Here is a 19,007-nt window from a genome sequence, read left to right as displayed (position 1 = left end):
GTCAAGGCAGACTCTTTCTGAACACCTAGAAGTGACAGCACTGAGGAGCCTGGGATCTTTATTGAGCCATAAATTAGATGAGGAGGAGGAATCTGACAAGACTTTCATAACAAGATCAAAGAGATTATGACAGATTGTGAAAACACAGCCTTATTTTCCAAGTTGCTAATTTGCCTTCCCGCTGCTTCCTGAGAAGCTGCGGATGAAGGGCCTCTCATGGGGGAGGTTTAACATAGGGTGAGGAGCGCCTTCCCCAACAAGTGGCTTAACCTTCTGAGCCAACAGGACTTTTGTTTGCAAATGACGAGGTGGAAAGTCAAACCGGACCTTTTGAAATGTGTTTGAATTGTTCATGATGTCGTCGTTTTGTTTTGTTAGAATCAGTAGGGGTTGAAGCCAGGGCACCGCATTTGCTAAACAAATACCGTACTGCACTGCTGGGCTGCATCCTTGGCCACGGAATCTGAGCTTCCAAGCAACATAAGCATGGGTCATTGTGGGCTTTATGGAAGTAAAGCAGAAAATACCGGAGGAAATAATGTTGCTATACTTAACAATGGTTCCTAGTGGAATCGTGATTAAATCTGAGTCTTCCTGATGCCCTCAAATATAAATATCCTTTTTTTAAAAAATCAATGACAAAATGGTCAAATTGCTCATTACCTTGATCAAACTTAAGTATCTCCCTTTGTGCCTTACATGTCCTCAATACACATTTTAATAGACAGGTTTCATAGGATTTCTCTTCCCTTTTCTGTACCTGTTTAGTAGAGGTCAAATTTGAGGAATTTTTTTTTTTAATCTTAGAAAGGATTCTAAATGCACTAGATATCTCTGGCCAAGAACTGTCAAACTGAAATAGCAATTAATATGCATAGATCCTCTACAGTTTACAAGCAGAAAGAGGAGGCGTGGGATGCTGGTGACAGGCAGGTGAGAGATATTTTCCCTGATAGTCAATTATCTTTAAGGAATATGAGCCAAGGTCATTGCCAAGGAAGGCAGAGATCACAGGAACGTGGAGTAGCTATCTGAGGTTTGTGACCAAACAGCAAAGTGAGAATATTAAGCACTCTGTATAATTTTCTTGTGTAACACAGACTCAGTGCCTGCCCAGAGTACAGTCCAGTACTTTAACCTGAGCAGGGATAAGTCCCTGAGCATCAGCAGAAGAAGACGGGCCAGGAGCTTCCATTTGCAAACATGTGCTGCCCTTATGTACAAAAGAACCTACTGTGGGTGAAACCCAGGACAGGAACCTTGACGTGATCAAGGCTGCAACCATGGCAGCCAGTTCCTTGGGTGACTAGAGAACTGAACTATTGACATTTTGTAGATACGTATCTCAACAGCTTATTATAGGGATGAAAGAGAATCACAATCATTATTTTTATGTCTCCTTTAAAACAACAGTATAAATAGCCATTGGGTCCAAATCTGAAACCGGGTTTGGCAGGTGGCGAGGACAGAACTCTCAACCAGGATAGGCACATCATGTTCTGAGGAATGATTTCATAAAATCCCCATTACACATATAGTCCATCATCTCCAAAATATCCTGGGAGGAGGCAGCAGCAAAGGGAAAAGCAGTGCTCAAAATAAAATACTGAGCTTAAAGCAGCACAGATAAGAAACTGTATCTTAAAGTGAATATTCCCCTTACAGTTGAAGAAAGAACAGGGAATGCACTACATAAAGCGTGTCTTAAGAATGTGCACACCTTTAATCCCAGCACTCGGGAGGCGGAGGCAAGCGGATCACTATGAGTTCAAGGCCAGCCTGGTCTACAAAGCAAGTCTAGGACAGCCAAGGCTACACAGAGAAACCTCATAGGGACTCAGATACTGAAGTGGCAACCACGGTCCTCTGCATATATGTAATCATTGTGTAGCTTGGCATTCTTGGTCTCCTAGCAGTGGGAGGGTGGACTGTCTCATGACTCTTCTGTCTGTTTTGAAGATCCTTTTTCCTCCTATGGGTTTTTTCTTCCAGCCTTGATATGAGCTTTGCGCCTCGTCTTGTTGTAACTTGGTATGCCACGTTTGCTTAACACCCCTGGGAGGTCTGCATTTTTTTTTTCTGAAGAGAAACAAAGAAGAAGTAGATTTTGCAGGAGAGGGGAGGTCAGGGAGAGTTACTGGAAGAAGAGGAGGGAGGGGAAACAATAGTTGGGATATCATATGTGAGAGAAAACAAGTAAGATTTTAAAACAGAGACCCCAGTGTTAAATTTTATATCTTACTTCTACTCAAGGACTATGGCAGCACAAGGCTGGTAGAAAGCTGCCAATTAAAACTCAGATTCGCAGGCAGTTACAGCCTGTTTCACACAACATTGTGATTTGGGGTGGGGGGATAAGAGACATGGGTTAAGTTTTTAGAATGACCTCATTCCTCAGTGTGATGATTGCTCACAATTAATCATGAGCCTGGCTGGATTTAGAATCGCTGAGGATGTGTCCATGAGGACCACTCCAGAGAGGTTTTGCCTGGGGAGGGAAAACTCACTGTGAATCCTGAGGGCTGGGGGGGGGGGGGGGAGGGCGTTTAAGAAAGTGAGTTAAGCAGCAGCATGCATCTCTCTGCATTTCCTCACTGTGAACAACCGTAACCAACCATCTCCTGCTCTGTAGACCACAGCTAGAGCGGCCCTTGTCATCAGGCCTCCTCCACTGTGATGACTGGGTCCTCTAACTATGGGGCACAATAAACCCTCCACTCCTGGGCTTGTTTTGGTCCTAGCAATGAGCAAAGTTAATTAATGCACCAGGGATCTTTATGGACACTCAGGAGAAACATAGCATCCGAACTCGGACTATTTATGCAACATGACGACGCCCACGACATGGGAAAGGTTTCATGGGGAGAAAAAAATATGGATCTATTTTTATTTAATGACTAAGGGAAACAAGAAAACTTCAGGTAAACAAATCTTTTTCATTTCTATGTAGACTATAAATTCTGCAGAACTAGGCAGCTATTGGGAAGTAAATATCACAAGAAATAGTGTGTACAAGTACGCCAGCAAAACTTTACAATCCATTCAGTGCTTTTGGTTTATGGACGTAGAGACTGATTTATTTATGCTCTGCCTTATTTTTATAGGATATAAGGTACATGAATCCACACCATAAAGTATGAGAAAACGTAAGTAAGGATGCAAAACCAGAACCAGGGAAAAAGCATGTAGGAATATAAAACAAAGATAAGTAGGGAGGAAAAAAAATCAACGGACAATGGTACGAGGTAGGAAGGTCTCTCTTGCTTACTACGATAGCTCATCTGTAAATGTGGCTTACACTTGCCAGCAGTCAGGGAGGGGCTTGGAGAGAGAGATGGAGTCATGTTATTATTTAATAACCAATGTGTATTATTGGAAGCAAGGCTCTTCCCCTTGGGTTCTCTTTTCACTTCCTCATAGTACTGGGGCAAACTCCAGCTCAGGCAACACCTGGCTCTTATATTGACCACACCAGAGGTCCAATACCATTCTCAAAAGAGAATAGCTAAGTGTATTTACTCAGCAGCTGCTGGGCTGTTATGGGAGGTGTCCATCTGATCCACAATTATCTCTGTGCTGTTTATGTTATTATCTCGGTTACTGGTGGTGAGTTACTTTTATGCCGTCTTTCTCAATACCTGGATCTTCCAGCTTGGGGACCATCCTCCGGGTTTACAGATGACTCTGTATTACCTGCACGTGCACCACTTCGAGTCCCACAAGTGCCAACTGGTGCTTCTCTTGGCATCCTGGATTAAAGACCCAACATAATCCTGAATATAGTAAAAGTCTCCTCCCTGCTATTGTAGGACTGAAACTGAGTGGTTTTGAATAGATTCTATTAAGTTGAAAATGATCAGTGACAGTCCACTACACAGAGAGTATTCGAAGAGTCCTTGTGAGAAAACCAAACCATCAATGATAAAAAAAAAAAAAAGAAGAAGAAGCAAGATTAAAAAGACCCAGGCATTTCCTATATCTCTCTTTTGTGTAAGTCAAAAGCCACGTGTTGTTGGTGTATTATTAAATATATGATCTCATTTGCATTGTCTGTAAATGTGTCCCTACAACATGGGGGCAGGTAATAAAAGCTGGCACCGTGCCCAGTACACCATGTAGTACGCGTATACCCAGTACAGCACCACACAGAGTTCCTGGTGACGAAAAAGGTAATGGTGGGACTCATTCAGAACACCTTCAGAAGCAAACAACAAAGATGGCTACTAACTCTGTGGGGGCAAGGTGATTCACATTTACGGAAAGTCTGATAGAACCAGGCTAGTTAGCAGAAAAGGCCATTGAGCCTAGTAGAACCAGGGTAGTTATCTAGTTAGCAGGAAAAGCCATTGAGAACAGCACATGAATAAATCCATGTGGTCAGGACTTGAGTAGGAAATGTCCCCTAGCAGACCCATGTGTTCACACACGTGCTCCCCCATTGGCAGTGCAGTTTGGGGAGGCTGTGGAACCTCGGTATGTATTAGGTGATGGATAGAGGCCGCCTGAAGCAGGCCTTGAGGGCTACAACTTCTGGCAAATTCTCCTTCTAGCACCATTTCTGCACAAGCCATCAACAGACTCTTGCCAACACAACAGAGGCCACTCCAGCTGCCATGCCTTCTGGGCTCCAATGGACTGCGCCATCAGAATGTGTGAACTAAAAATACTCCTTTCCTCTATTTATTCACTGAGGAAGGTATAATAGTCACAGGACTGAGGAAAATAACATAGACACATGAATACAGCTATGCTATGAAGAAGAACTTAAAACAATAAATTCTCAACCAATTCCAGCATAGAGAGCACAAACACCAATCAGGAAATACCGAAGCTCTACTCCATACAAGCTGAGTTTTGTCCTTTGGCGATCAGTTTCCATACCCAGGTTTGGGTCTTGTTGCACAGTCTTTTCCCAATTATTTTCTTTATCAAATGAGTATCTTTATCGCTCAACAGCTGCAATATTCTTCCAGGGTTTTTATATTTTACATATATGCATCTATTTTGATAACCAACATCTGGCTAAGAAGTGTGAGGTGGTTGGTGTATTTGATTTCGTGACTAAAAGCAGCTGCTGAAAGTGACCAGCTCCAACACCTCACCACCACACCTCAACGCTGGTCAATTTCAGTGGTCTGTTTAAATCTAGATTATCTACTTCAAGCGTATAAACATGCTAGCGCCCAGAAACTGACCCTCTTCCGAACCCATGTTATTATTTAAAGTTGTTATAGATGGATTTGGTTACTAATTTTTAATGGCGCCGGGACACATTACCACCTAATATAAACAGTTTCTTCTGGCACATAAATCAACCTTACCTCTTTCCAGAGTAGCCTCTAGGGCAGCTGGTATCTGGGGAGAGCTGTTTATTTGAGACTTTGTTCTCAAAGAGATAAGAATGGTCAAGCTAGGAAGTATGAGCACACACCACACCACACACACACACACACACACACACACACACACACACACACACACACACATACACCTTATGTGTAGGGATGCCTCAGACCTAAGGCATAAAACCTCCATTATTTAGGATCTGTTTCAGTATTCACAGATATAAATGGGTCCTTCTGGTTGATTTATCTTTGTTCAGTTGAAGTTGAATTTATGCAATATCATCAAACATAAGTATTGACATTCAATGGCATTCAAGATGTTATTTACATTCAGCCCTGGACATCCGAGCCACTGTTTGCTTTAGGTTCAAGGCTGCAGCTCCTTGTTTGTTGAGGTTCACCTAACACACTTTAGCCCCATAAAGATTCCTGAAAGAGGCTTTCCATGCTACGGCAACTCCACAGACAGCCATGCTCAGAGCACAATAGCCATCTGTCCTGAAAAATGCATCCATATGCTCCCTAGTACGTTTACCGAATCAGACTTCAGCACAGGTCCTCGCAATCACACCAACACTGGCCTCAAAAGGCTTTCTACTTCGTTTCTTTCCCTATATTATTACATTTAATTTTCTCCATTACCCATTACCCACAAAAGTGGCAGTATTTTCATGTTCAACAGAAAGAAACAGAGGCTGAGGTGGCCTGAGACTTGTCCCCAGTTGCATAGGCCGTAAACAGCCGAGCTTCTGATTTCCCAGAAACAGGACAATATACTACATCATACTTTGCTACTCTTGGGGGGAGGGGAATAATTGTATACATACATGCTTACATAATATACAGACACAAAGGCGCACGTATAGGTGCACACGCATGTTACACATATGTATTGCATAAATGCATGCATATGTCTATGTCTACATCTATAGACCATAAGGCTAGCAAATGTCCCCTCCTCTTTGGTCAAATAGCTTAGTGTTTTTTAAAATATATATTTAATTAAAAAATCAGGGTTTGATTACATAATACTTTGAAGTCCTTAGAAGAAAGGCCTAATAAATTGCAGACATTATTGGACTCAACTTTACAAATAGAAGGAGGCTGGCCCTGGAACTTTCTTGGCACAGTAAAGGAGAGTCATTTTCCTCTACCTCAAAGCCTCCTATATCGTTATCACACTCTAAATATTTATTGAGCTGGATTTACTGATTTGCCTTCCTCTTTCACACTTCTGAGCTGCCAGCCAGGGCAAGCTTGGGCTCCCCCATTAGCCTTTTCTGTGTTACTCAGCTCTGAGACCCGGACATATTATCTGACAAGGATTAAACAGCCTTGACTTCTTGATGTTTGGGCACAGTGCAGTCAAAATGTCCCTAGATAGACATATGGCAAGGCATCAAGTGATTGCAAGCTCAAGTAGGTGAGTTCTTCCTTGACAGCTGGAAAGATCTAGAACTAGAGTGAGGCAGTTCAAGAATTCTCAATCCTTTTCCAAAAGATCAAGAGATAAAATAATTGCTGAGTAGTTGAGCTGCACCAATGATAATGGAGGTTAGGGAATATATACCTAAGCAGTAATTCGAGCATGACCCCTCAGCAGGCAGGGAGGAGAGAGTCATCAGAGACAGGTTCGTTTGCTAGAAATGTTCCTGAGTGTCTGGGTGTTATTGTGCCAGTTACAAAACATTGTGTTGTAATTACTCAGACACACGCAATGAGTTGCACTCAGGGTTTACAATACCAATTCACCCAGGCTGCCAGCATGACTCCTGGAAGGAATTTATGAAGGTGACAGAGCAAGGATAGGGGCTCATGCCTGCCACATCTAGGGCTTCCAATGAATGGGACAAGTATATGAACATTCTTCAAACAGGTATTTCCAGGCACCCACAGTTTGGGTAGAATTTTAAAAAGGGAAGTCTGAGGTTGCATTATCCACCTGATATGATGAGGTCATGGAAAATACAATCATTTTAATTATCAATTTGGAATTGGAATTGGAATTGGAAATCACTGAGGTAATCAGTAAAATGTAGCTCTAGGGGAACTGGGCTTTTCCAAAGACAATTAGACTTTCCCCAAACTCACCAGGGACAGGTAAGTCGCACACACAAACATCAGACATATATGCTCTCATTCAGGTTTTCAAATGCTTAAGAAGTCTATCTACTCTAGATCAGATTGAGATATATTGGACCACCAAGCATGGTGTTGCATACCAATAACCCAGTACTGGGGCGTGGGGGGGGGGGTTAAGAGGCAGAAGATAGGTCACAAGCCTAGCCTTCATGAAAGTCTGTCTAAAAAGCAACCAAACAACAAAGGATACATCCGATGGTAACTTGATCATCATCGATAATAAATTGCTTTGACTATGTTGCCAGGGAATTGAATTTTCCTTGTATGACATCATCCAGGTTTACTAGGCTGTCTTTAGAGGTCTCCATAACTCCAGGTTCCCAGCCTCCTCAAGTGTTTGATGTGTCTCCTTATCTTCATCTCCTGGCCTCGCCTTGATGCAGGATCTCCTATCTTGATTGAAAGTCTCCTAACTGGTTTTCTTATTCTTTCTCTCTGTCTCTCTGTCTCTCTGTCTCTCTGTCTCTCTGTCTCTCTGTCTGTCTCTCTGTCTCTCTGTCTCTGTCTCTGTCTCTGTCTCTGTCTCTGTCTCTGTCTCTGTCTCTGTCTCTCTCTCTCTCTCTCCCTCTCTCTCTCTCTCTCTCTGTCTCTGTCTCTGTCTCTCTCTCTCTGTCTCTGTCTCTGTCTCTGTCTCTGTCTCTGTCTCTGTCTCTCTCTCTCTCTCTCTCTCTCTCTCTCTCTCTCTCTCTCTCTCTCTCCCTCCCTCCCTCCCCCCTCTCTCCATCCTTCCCCCCTCCTCTCTCTCTTTCAACCGCCTTTTTGTTGGCCCCTGGGTGTGTTCTATGTAGGCAGGTGTTCCTTCATTCTCAAAGTCTCTTTGTTCGTGCACAAGCGCATGCACACACATGCGTCTACGAAACCACTGGGTAAAATTTTTGAAGCATCACATGTAATAAATATTCCTGAGAATTCCGTGGATGAACACACACCCTGGTAGTTACCTACTTGCTACATCTTGTCCTAATCTGCTGCTCTTGAGTCCTCTTTGGACTTCATTTGGTTTGTATAGCTTGGTTACTTTCAGCCCAACAACCAAGAACAAGATCCTGCCCTTCATTCTAAAGACACTACTAATGCAAAGATAAAACAATACATTGTCACATTCTTGTCTGAATAACCTAGTCACACAAGAAAGCAGTAGTATCTAGAGTACACACCTAGATGTCCAAAGCAAAGACTGTTTTCCTCAAGTTCATAGACCATACCCAATCCATAAACCTTTCTTCTGGCAATTTCTCAATACATTCCCTAGTGGTCTTCAACTCATAGTCCTGTTTAAGTCCTATGAATCCAAGGAATTACCTCATTCACCAGAAGCAAGAGCTAAATTTATCTCCATTCCTCCCTCTCTCCCCTCTTCTCTCTCTCCCTCCCTTCTTCCCTTCCTCCTTCATGCCTCCCTCCCTCCCTCCCTTCCTCTCTCTCTAAAGCACCTTTATGTTGGCCACAGGAGTATCTTCTATGTAGGCAGGTGTTTCAAAAGCACCTCTTTGCAGTCTAAACAAATCCTTTATGCTTTTGTCCTGAGGAACTGTCTGATATCTTGAGGTTGAATTCTAAATCGTGTGCCCATATAAATAAGTACCTTAATGTACTCAAATCCGAATGCCCCTACCACCATAGACTCACATATTTGAATAGTTGGTCCCAGTTGGTGGAACTGTTTGGGAAGGATTAGAAGGTGTGGCTTTTTTGGAGGGTGTGTCAGTAGAAGCAGGTTCTGAGGTTTCAAAATCCCAGGCCATTCTTTCTTCCTCATGCTTATAGAACAGATGTAAACTCCAGGTACTGTTCTAACATCATGCCTGCCTGCCTCCCTGCTGCTATGTTCCTTGCCATGATGCCTCTGGAACCCTGAGTCTCAACTTAAATGCTTTTGGTTGGGGCATGGTGTTTTGTCATGGCAACAGAAAAGTAACTAAGACATCTAATAATTATTTCCCAGATTTGAAGGCCAGGCGTGGTGGTGTACGCTTTTAATCCCAGAACTCGGGAGGCAGAGACAGAGGCAGGCAGATCTTCATGAGTTCAAGAACAGCCTGGTCTACAAAGCGAGTCCAGGACAGCCAAGGCTACACAGAGAAACCCTGTCTCAAAAAACAAAACAGCAACAAAAAAGAACATTAAAAAATATTTCCCAAATTTGAAAGTATTCACCCTCTCCAAAAAAAAAAAAAAATGATGTACCTCTATCTCTCAAAAAGGACAGGTCTTACAAGAATCTTTCATGATTTAGTATTACATCCCTAGCATATAAGATATAGTCTATACAGCACAGCTGAAGGGAAATTAAGTGCAAAGATGAACAAAAACACAAAAACAAAAACAAAACAACTGCAGTTCTGTCACTTACTAGAAATGTAGACATAGCCAAGTCAATAAATCTCTGTATTCCTCTTTTATCATCTATAAGATGAGAACATGATATTAAATGTGATGTGACTGTGATTTATGATGCTCACATTAGGATGTCCTAATTGCCACTGCTTGCTCTTAGTTATTCTGAGAACATCTCTCTCTATCCTTCATATTCTACTACTGCCCTACATGAACAGTCCAGTCAACCCATTCTTCTTTTAAGTAGTTTTAATCTGTATTTGACAAATGATAATCAAACATGTTTGGGAGAACGCTATGATATTTCGATACGTCTTAAATAGCTCACTTTTCCCTAAGCAACTGTGATGCTTTCTCACCATACAGCCCTTGCATAAGAATAGGCTCTGCAAACTACAGCCAAGAAGCAATATCTACCCCAGTGACATTTTTGTATGGCCCCCGCAAGCTAAAATGGGTTTTTGTATTTTCAATGCTTGGAGAAAAATTCAAAATTAACAGTATTATGCAATTCCTAGAACTTATGAAAATACAAAACACTACCTTTGTCTTTTACTAAATGTGTTTTGTTTTGGAAAATATAATGATCAGTGATACAGCTCAGCAAAATAAGTATTCTTTGAAATTCTCAAAAATTTATATGTGTGCGTGAGTGAATGAGTGAGTGAGAAAGAGTGGGTTTGTGTGTGTGTGTGTGTTCACGTGTATACAACTGAATATGTGTGTCAATGCATATATTCATGTGGTGCCCAGCGGCCAACACTGGCTATTTCTTCTTAGTCGTTGCCCTTTTTATTTATTCACATTTTTTTGAGACAGTCTTTCCCTAGTATATAGATAGCCAAGTAGGAAAGGCTGGCTGACCAGCAAGTCATGGAAATCCATGTGTCTCTGCCTCCCCAGATCTGGTTGACAAACATGAGCCGCCACACTTGGGTATTTCATGCAAGGTCTAGGGGTTGAACCCATGCTCCCATGCTTGGTTGGCAAACACTTTATTGACAGATCCATCACTCTGGCTCTCCCAACAATTCTTTAAGGAAGTAAAAAATGGCATCAGCAGACGGGGTTGAGAACTGCTAACTTGGGTAACAGAGGGTCCTTGAAATACTTCTTGGTGACCTTATGAAAACTGCATCTAAACATGTGGGCTGCCAGGTCCGTCTGTAGATGAGTCAACAGGAAGAGGGAAGAGGGAAGAGAAGAGACCGTGGAAGAAGCTAAAGGCTTTGCAGACACATTCTAGAGAATCTGAGAAGATCTCTGGCTAGAGCTGTGAAACTGGCCCCCCTCTGTTTACATGCATGCCTTGGAGAAAGGATTAAGCCTTGCTCTCTTCCATGGAACAGAAGTGTAATTCACACCATGAAGCCTGTTACATGGGTTGTACGGACAGTCGCACGCTCCCACTCCTAGCTGAAGGCGCCCATTCTGCCCACTGTTGATTACGGGTTCAGCTTTAGCCAATGAAGTGAGCAAATGTTACATAAACACAAGCTCGACCCGCTGTTTCCTTTGAGCTTCCATGTTCGCTCTTGCTTCTCTACTCTGAGTCTGTGAATGCAGGCAGGAGAGCTGTGAGAAGGACAGGAGAGAAACGTGGCCACTAGCCACTATCACCTCACGCCAGGCAACAGTCGGCTAGCCTAACCTTCAAACTGTTGAAGAGACTAACCACGACGGTATGTCCCTGTACCCAAATGCAACTGCCCACAAATGTCTAAGTGAGGCTGGAGGTATCAGTCCTAGGCGTGTGTGTCCCACACCATGCAGGCTGTGTATACTCCAGGACAGTTACAAATGCAGCCCAACACAAAAGTATACACTTCCGAAGTACATAGGACTTTTGTGTGATTTTTTTTTTTTTTAAGTTTCAGTTGTTTGGTTCTGGAGTGTGAACTTTGTAGATAACCCTATACTGCAACATCTAAAGTTTGTATGTGCCTGCTGGCAGAACTATTCAGATGATTTATAGGCTCATGAGCAAGAGAAAATGGTTAACTTTCAGAGTACCATTTTTATGTGAATTGTTACACAGCAACAGCTAACTGATACAAAGGGTAACTGTGAGCGGCAGATTAAAGTCTGTCACATACACACACACACACACACACACACACACACACACACACACACACACACACACAGTTTTATACTTGGGACCCAGACGGCATATCTCATCCTATTTCTCATCTTTAGCTTGGTAGCTTATCACTCTGGGCCTCGGCACTGGAGTCTGTAACCTAGCCGCGGAATCTGCTTTTCTTGGAGCTAACCCATGGGAGTCTGTTCTCTGACACATGCACAGGCATCGGTGATGTGTAGGTCAGAAATGACTTCTCTGCCTGAACTCAGTCAAGGAAGATTTGTCCCGGAACGCCAGTGTGGAGCCATGTACCAATATTAACAACAGCGGCACAATGTGCCATCAACAGACTGTAGATTAAATGAGTGGCGGTGAGCTAGGAAAGAAACCGGAGCCACACACATTTGTTTTTCCTCTAGGTTTCCAAGTACGTGTCTGCGTGTGCACGTGTGTTATATTTGTATATGTGTACGTGTGCCTACGCCTATGTGCAGAGACTGGAGGAGGACACTGAGTGCCCTGCTCTATTATTCTCTGCCTTAGCCCTTAGAGATGGGATCTCTCACTAAATCTGAAACTAGGTTGACCGGCAGCAAGCCCCAGCAATCCTTCTACTGCACCACTGAGGCTCCAGGTGTGCATGGCCTTTTTGTCACAGGTTACTGGGATCTGTTACTCAGTTCCTCGTGTTTGTACAATGAGCGCTCCCATCCACTGAAGCCACCTCTCCAGCCCCTGGCCAGCCTCGCACACAGGTGTATGTACACACACATACACACACACACACAAACGCGCGCGCACGCTTTTGGCATGGATCGATTTCTTTAGAATATGTGAAAGTCAACTGGGAGGCTGCCTACAGAAATTCTTAAAGTCCCTGAAAACCAAAAGCCATAAAATCACCCTAACAGGAAGCATTCAACATCCATTACATGGAAATGACTTCTAAAGAACACAGACTTGATTCAAAACAATTTCCTGGAGGCTATATGCTTTATCACTTACTTTCTCAGCTCTAGCCACAGACTGGAGTTCCTGCCACGGCTCCCAGCATCATCTCGTTCGGGCAGATTCCCTTTGAAGATCTGCCTTCATTGAGCAAAAGACAGGCTTCTCTCCTCAGCCCTGTAAAGACAGACAGATGCATAATAGGTTGTAATTGAAACAGCAAGGCTTAACTTTACAGACATTCAAATATTTGACTTAACAGTGTTCTAAGATGTATAATTCAAAATTGAACTGAGTCCACAGCGCGGAATTTCCTTGCTTTTGTGAATAAAGCCCTGCTATTTTGTTTGATTTGAACTGATGCCTCTGCGTGATCACGTTTCTTAGTTGCTACTCAAGCTTAGAGTCTCAAATTACTATCTGCTGTATCTGAGTCGCGTGCACATTAGAAGTAAGCATAAGTTAGAAGAAGGTATGGGTCTTATTTCCGTGGTCATTTAAAAAGCACATATAATGCCTAATTCCAAAAGCCAGTGACAGAGTCAACAGGCCAACCTCTAAAGTATCTTAGATCTTGAGAGGCCTAGACAAACTGTATTTAAGGATAATTTGCAACTAGGCTGTTTCCTTCCCAGTGAGAAAGAGAGGGGCAGATAAAGAACATTGCCAGCACTCAGGGAGCTGTGAGCTCAGAGTCGAAGCTGGCAGCATACCCTGCTCAGAACCGCATGGATGGGCCTCAGCTGTGTGTGCATGTTTCTCCACTTGGCAGGTAAGTTTCAAGACTAAGGCGTCTCAGAGGACTGCATTTGTCTAGGCGTGGAGTGGATTTTTGTGGTGAGCATAAGCAGGTCTTTAATTTTACCACATACACAGGAAATTTTCTTTTAATTGAGGTTTTGGTCATAAATTCCTGTTTTGTGTGTGCTTGTGTGGTCTTTCATATGCATCCAGGGCGAGGAGGTTGAGAGATTTCCTAAGTTCCTTTTGTGCAATTCAGACTTCAGAGGAAGGCTCGCCAGGGGAAAGCTGAACACATCTGTGGATGCTCTCTCTAGCTCTGCCACCCGTGCTCTAACCGGCGCGCTTGTTCCTGGTTTTGGTACCTGCAAATAAGAATCATTAGACCTATACTAAAAGAATGGCCGGAGGCAGCTCCAAATCCTCTCCGTATTCTCCACGTGGCCTTCTTTTCAGTCAGTCCCCAAACCTAGGGACGGTGACAGTATGACAGTACAACTAGACCCAACAATGAACAAATCGTGTCTTCTTCATTTGGTGTGGCTACCAGGCATAAAAGGGTAGCTGTTTCCATGCAGGCATGAGGGATGAAGTTTAGATATGAAGAGCCCGTATTAAAAATTAAAAAAGCAGCCAGGTATGACAGTCACCTATAGCCCTAGCACTCACTGGTAGATGGGCGACCTTGGGACAAGCTGGCTAGGCAGACTAGACAGAACTGATGAGCTCTGCTCAGCATGAGACCCCAGCATCAATAAGTAGAGATCCATATAGGAAGCTACCTGACATCACTTTGGGCCTCCCACACAGATGTACACCCACACAGATGCACATATGATCATGCATACATACACACACGCACATCACATATTCACGCACTTGTAGGGAATAAATAAAAGAGAAATTTGGACCTAGGGGTGGAGATGATTACCGGTCGAAGCGTCTACGCGGTGGTTTTTAGCAAAAGCACTGAGCAGACAGTGAACCATGCAAAACCCCGTAGCATTTCAGTTCTGAAACATTAAACCGAAGCGTCAAGACACCTCGTAGGGAGGTCTGGGTGGCAAGGTTTAGAACAAGCTTGCTTGTGAGGCTACTTCGAATCGTAAGAGAACAGTCTGCTCTCAGGTTTGAAAAGTGACCCATCTGCAAGGTCTTTCCTCATCCTCCCTGTGGCCTAGCAGACAAGAGGGCAAATTTCTGAGCTCAACTACAGTTGTCCTACTCCCTCCCTCCACCAAGATGCTCTCTGAACTTTTGTAAGAACGGATCCTTTTTCAATGTGCTTTATCCCGTCCCGGCCAACTCTGAGCCCCGATTAAAAAGTGCATGATCCAAGCCAGGGAAAGTAAAAAGATGCAGGAACACTGGGAAGGGCAGAGCTTGAGCTCAAGGAAGAGTCTGTAAGGTGGTGACTGCCACGTTCAGGTTCCAGAGAACAACAGTGAAAACAGAACTCGAGGGTAAGTGTTGAGGAGCAGTCAGAATCAAATATGTGGGAAGTGGTCCAGCTTTCTGGCTGGTTACTGGAAGCTGATGTTTCTTGGTGCTGAACATTTTCTGAGCCCCTGAATTAGTTCATTTAAACCTCAACATCAATAAGTTCTGTTCCTAGGAAACCAGGACCTACAGATGTTAGCTAACGTGTTCCAGATCAGAAAAAACTGAAGGTGACAAAGCTGGAATTTGCACCTGGGGCACGGGGTTTAAACTTCTGCACTTTATCACTGAATTGCGCACTCTCACGGGACAGTCGAGCAAGTAGATGCTCCAAACTCTAACAAACAGAAGTCTGTAGCCTTGTCCTGTAGAACTTCCCGTAATGACAGAAGTCATCCCCATCTCACTGCCCAGTGCGATCACCAGTGGTTCTGGTCCATCTCTTTCAACTACCTGAGATGTGGTAGTGGAATTAAGGAGATTAGCTAGCAGGACGGGCGACACTGTCACATCTTTATTTAATTTTCATTAATTCGGGGTTTACATTCCATAGTCACAGGTAGCTAATTGCTACCGGCTCAAATGGATGGGCAGCTTAGGGGCCAGGAACATACTTCCGTAAGAACTGCAAGAGCACAGGTAGAAGACCTCCAAAGGAAGACAAATATTTGCAAAGCCAAAGCCATATCTCTGATCAAACACATCTCCTGTTTAAACCTTCTCCAGTGCTTTCAAGGAGAGAACGCGAATCGCTTCCTGCACTTCTCGGCCTCTTCACAGAGCATGCTTAGCTTTGCAAAAAGCATCATTCTCCGTAGGCTGGATACCAGCCCTGTCTTCACTTCCCTCTACCTTACCATCCTCCCTGCTGCCTCTGCATAGAAAACCACAGTTTGTTTCTCTTGTCAGGACAACACACTTGCTCTTCATTTTGCCTACCTTGTTCTCCTTACCGGTCCAACTTAGCTTTTGAGGATCAAGGTCAAAATCAAAACCTGCATGTGTGTGACAGTCTCTGCTTCCACTCCACTTCTACTGGGATCCTTTGCACACCTCCATTCTGCATATACGATAGAGCGTGTGTTTCTAACTCTCCCCTAAGAGTGCAACCTTCCTAAAGACAGGCACTACACTCTCATGCCTAAATTCTCTGCTTCAAGTCTGTCAATCACTCGACCCACAGTAGGTACTCTGGGAACGTTTGTCAAATGAGTAGTTGGAAGTGTGCCTGCAGCGCACAAGCAGGATATGCACTTTAAGGAACACGGTTCTTCGCTTCGGCGTTATTGCTTCCTGGACCACTCCTAGGAGACTGAAGGTCACAGCAAAACACATTGTTGAGAGGATCAGCTGCTTCTGACAGGCACAGTCTGATATTTATTTCCTTTATACCTCATTTCATATTTAGATAGCACCTCGCTGATATTATCTCCCTAATCTTTCCATTAGGGAGGTGAGAAGAGAAGAGTGAAAATGACTTGTTCAAGGTTATAAAAGGCAGAGCAGGCAGGGAAAATGCTTTAACAGCCCCCCAACTAATCCCAGGCCCTATGTGCATAGGATTTAGAATGTGCCACATTAGCACTTAAAAACTAACTTTCTGGAGAGTAATTATGAGTTGGCTCTGTGCCTTGGCTTTGTACCTTGGGTGTCCAACCGGCCCTGCATGCCTGCAGCTTTGTGGAAACCAGTATACAATGCCTGTGGAGACCAGGGTAGTTGGCAGATGACGGGTGGTAGTGGGAGGTGGGATGGTGGGGGGGTGGGGAGTCCCCTGAGATCAGAGGCAGCATGAACACCACAGGGAGAGGCAAGCAGAAGATAGAGCCTCGGCTTCAACGTCCTGCGAGCAAGCAAGGGTGAAACAAGGAAAGATGCCAGCAAAACGAGTGACACAGCCAAGACGCTGGGCATTCCTTGTTGGCTTGAGTGGGTTTTGAAGTACCTGGGAGACACAGGCCATCAGGGCTTGTCTGTGAGGGTATTTCCCCAAGAGATTTAAGTGAGGACAGAAGACTCATGTGGCTGGCATGTTCCAAAGAACAGGGATCTTGCGCTCAGCAAGGAAATAAAAGAAGCCAGAAACCTAGCATTTATTCTTCTTCTCCTATGGACTGCAAGCAACATGTGAACTGTTCCCTCACACTGCCTCCACCGTGAATTCCCTGCCGTGGACTGTGTCCCGTCAATCCATGAGTCACAATAAACTCTTCCTTCCCTAAGTTGCATTTTTGTCATGGAAAGAAGAAAAGTAACTACTATAGTTATTTTTATAATAAAATGTACAGATGCTAAAAAAAAATTAAATACAATAATAGCTATTCCATGGTACTTGTTAAATAAGTATTTAGCATATATTATTTTAATTTTCACTAAAAGTCAAAAGGCAAATTTGAGCATTATGTCCATTAGAGGTTCAGAGAAGCTAAGTGGTTTCACAGCTACTGAGGGCAGGGTCTGGCAGTGCAACACAGTTCGCTTGAAGCGGCTATTTTCTGCTTGATGCACAAATGCACCGAGAAAGCCTGCTGCCCAGAGGCTTTGCAATGAGGCAGATGCTCCTCTTTAGAAAGATCCCACCCCCTGGCCACACCCATATGCCTTAGGTAGATCCAACCAGCTCAGCAAGATATTTCAGTAATTGATTTGTATATCACAGGTTGCAAGAATCACACCCCTACACACATGCAGAAAACACACACACACACACACACACACACACACACACACACGCACGCACACACACATACGTGTTCACTTGTGCATGAGCCACATGACTGCACTGTGATCTGCTCTGTTCTCCTGGAGTCTTTCTCATCCAAAGGGAGTATTTAAGATAAAGCATAGTGATGAGAAACTTATTCCTTGACAGTCTACACAAAGCCTTTCTCTAAAAATTATCTCATTGTGTGACAGAAATAACCATCTTTAATTAAAAATAACCACAAGGGACTGTGTTTTTAACCACAACAAAACACTCCTGCCTACTGCCATATGCACCACTTCTTCCCTCACAGAAGCCTGTGTTTACTGATGGAGGGGGGGGGCCTGTTGGAAGGGGTGCCTGTCTCCGCAAGGATGGAGATAAAACAATAGCCCCAGAATTAGGGTTTTCTGGCATCCAAAACATGTATTCACTTCCAGGGCAGCATTCCACTTGCTGAGACCGTTGGAGAAACAGAGAAAACGAGAGCCTAGTGTGAGATCCACACACCCTCACTACATAGATCAGGAAGCTGGGGCTCATAGGAAGATGGAAGGCAGAAGAGGGCGCTGGGGAGAAAGCAGTTTAGAACACGTGCTGCTCTGACACTGGGTTTGACTCCTAGCACCCATGTGATCCCTCACAGTCATCTCTAAGTCCAGAGCATCCCATGACCTCTTGTGACCTCTGCAGTAGACACCAGGCATACACCTGATGCACACACATACATCCAGACACAAAGCGTTAGCACACATGATGCAAAGAAAATAAATCCTTTAAAAAGTAAAATAATAAAATAAAAATTAAGTAAACGGACAAGAGAAACCACACTCACAGCTTTTCTCTTATCTCTTGAGAAGAAAATGGGTGAATGAAATGGAAAATTCAAGGGAACACTGGCTAAATAAATAATCTATGACCGGGAATGCTTGCTCAGTTCTCTTCAATATTTTATCGGAGATATTTTGTCTCTGTTTGTACTGTGTTACAGCTCTAAGCTTAAATGTCTCCCATACACTCATATGCTGAAGCCTTGGTCCCTAATATTCCCTAGTATTCAGAGACCGGGGAAAGTGGTCAAATTGCAAAGCTCTGGCCTCACACATGCACTGACTGGTTCAAAACTTCCCCGGGAGTCATGGACATGTTGGGGATACTGGGCCTGGTGGCATATATAGATCTCTGGGGCACACCCTCAAAGGTTAGAGTTTATCCTCTGTCTTCTACCCTCTTTCTGTGGCCTGGTTGCTTTGGTATGACTAGC

General features: G+C 43.8%; 1 long non-coding RNA gene across 1 annotated transcript in view; it reads right to left on the bottom strand.

Annotated features, from left to right (window-relative positions):
• LOC311595417 overlaps nt 1–13,845 on the bottom strand; it is a 129,753-nt gene extending 115,908 nt beyond the window's left edge. Inside the window, exons 1-2 of the long non-coding RNA XR_014778436.1 lie at nt 13,731–13,845; nt 12,916–13,035 (exon numbers count right to left, since the gene is read on the bottom strand). This is a non-coding gene — a long non-coding RNA (uncharacterized lncRNA). The remainder of the gene's footprint in view (nt 1–12,915; nt 13,036–13,730) is intronic.
• Between the last annotated feature and the right edge of the window lie 5,162 nt (nt 13,846–19,007).

The sequence above is a fragment of the Acomys minous genome (assembly GCF_964271855.1).
Source record: "Acomys minous genome assembly, chromosome: 4".
In the NCBI taxonomy this organism is placed as follows: Eukaryota; Metazoa; Chordata; class Mammalia; order Rodentia; family Muridae; genus Acomys; species Acomys minous.
This window is presented reverse-complemented; position numbering and strand designations above follow the sequence as displayed.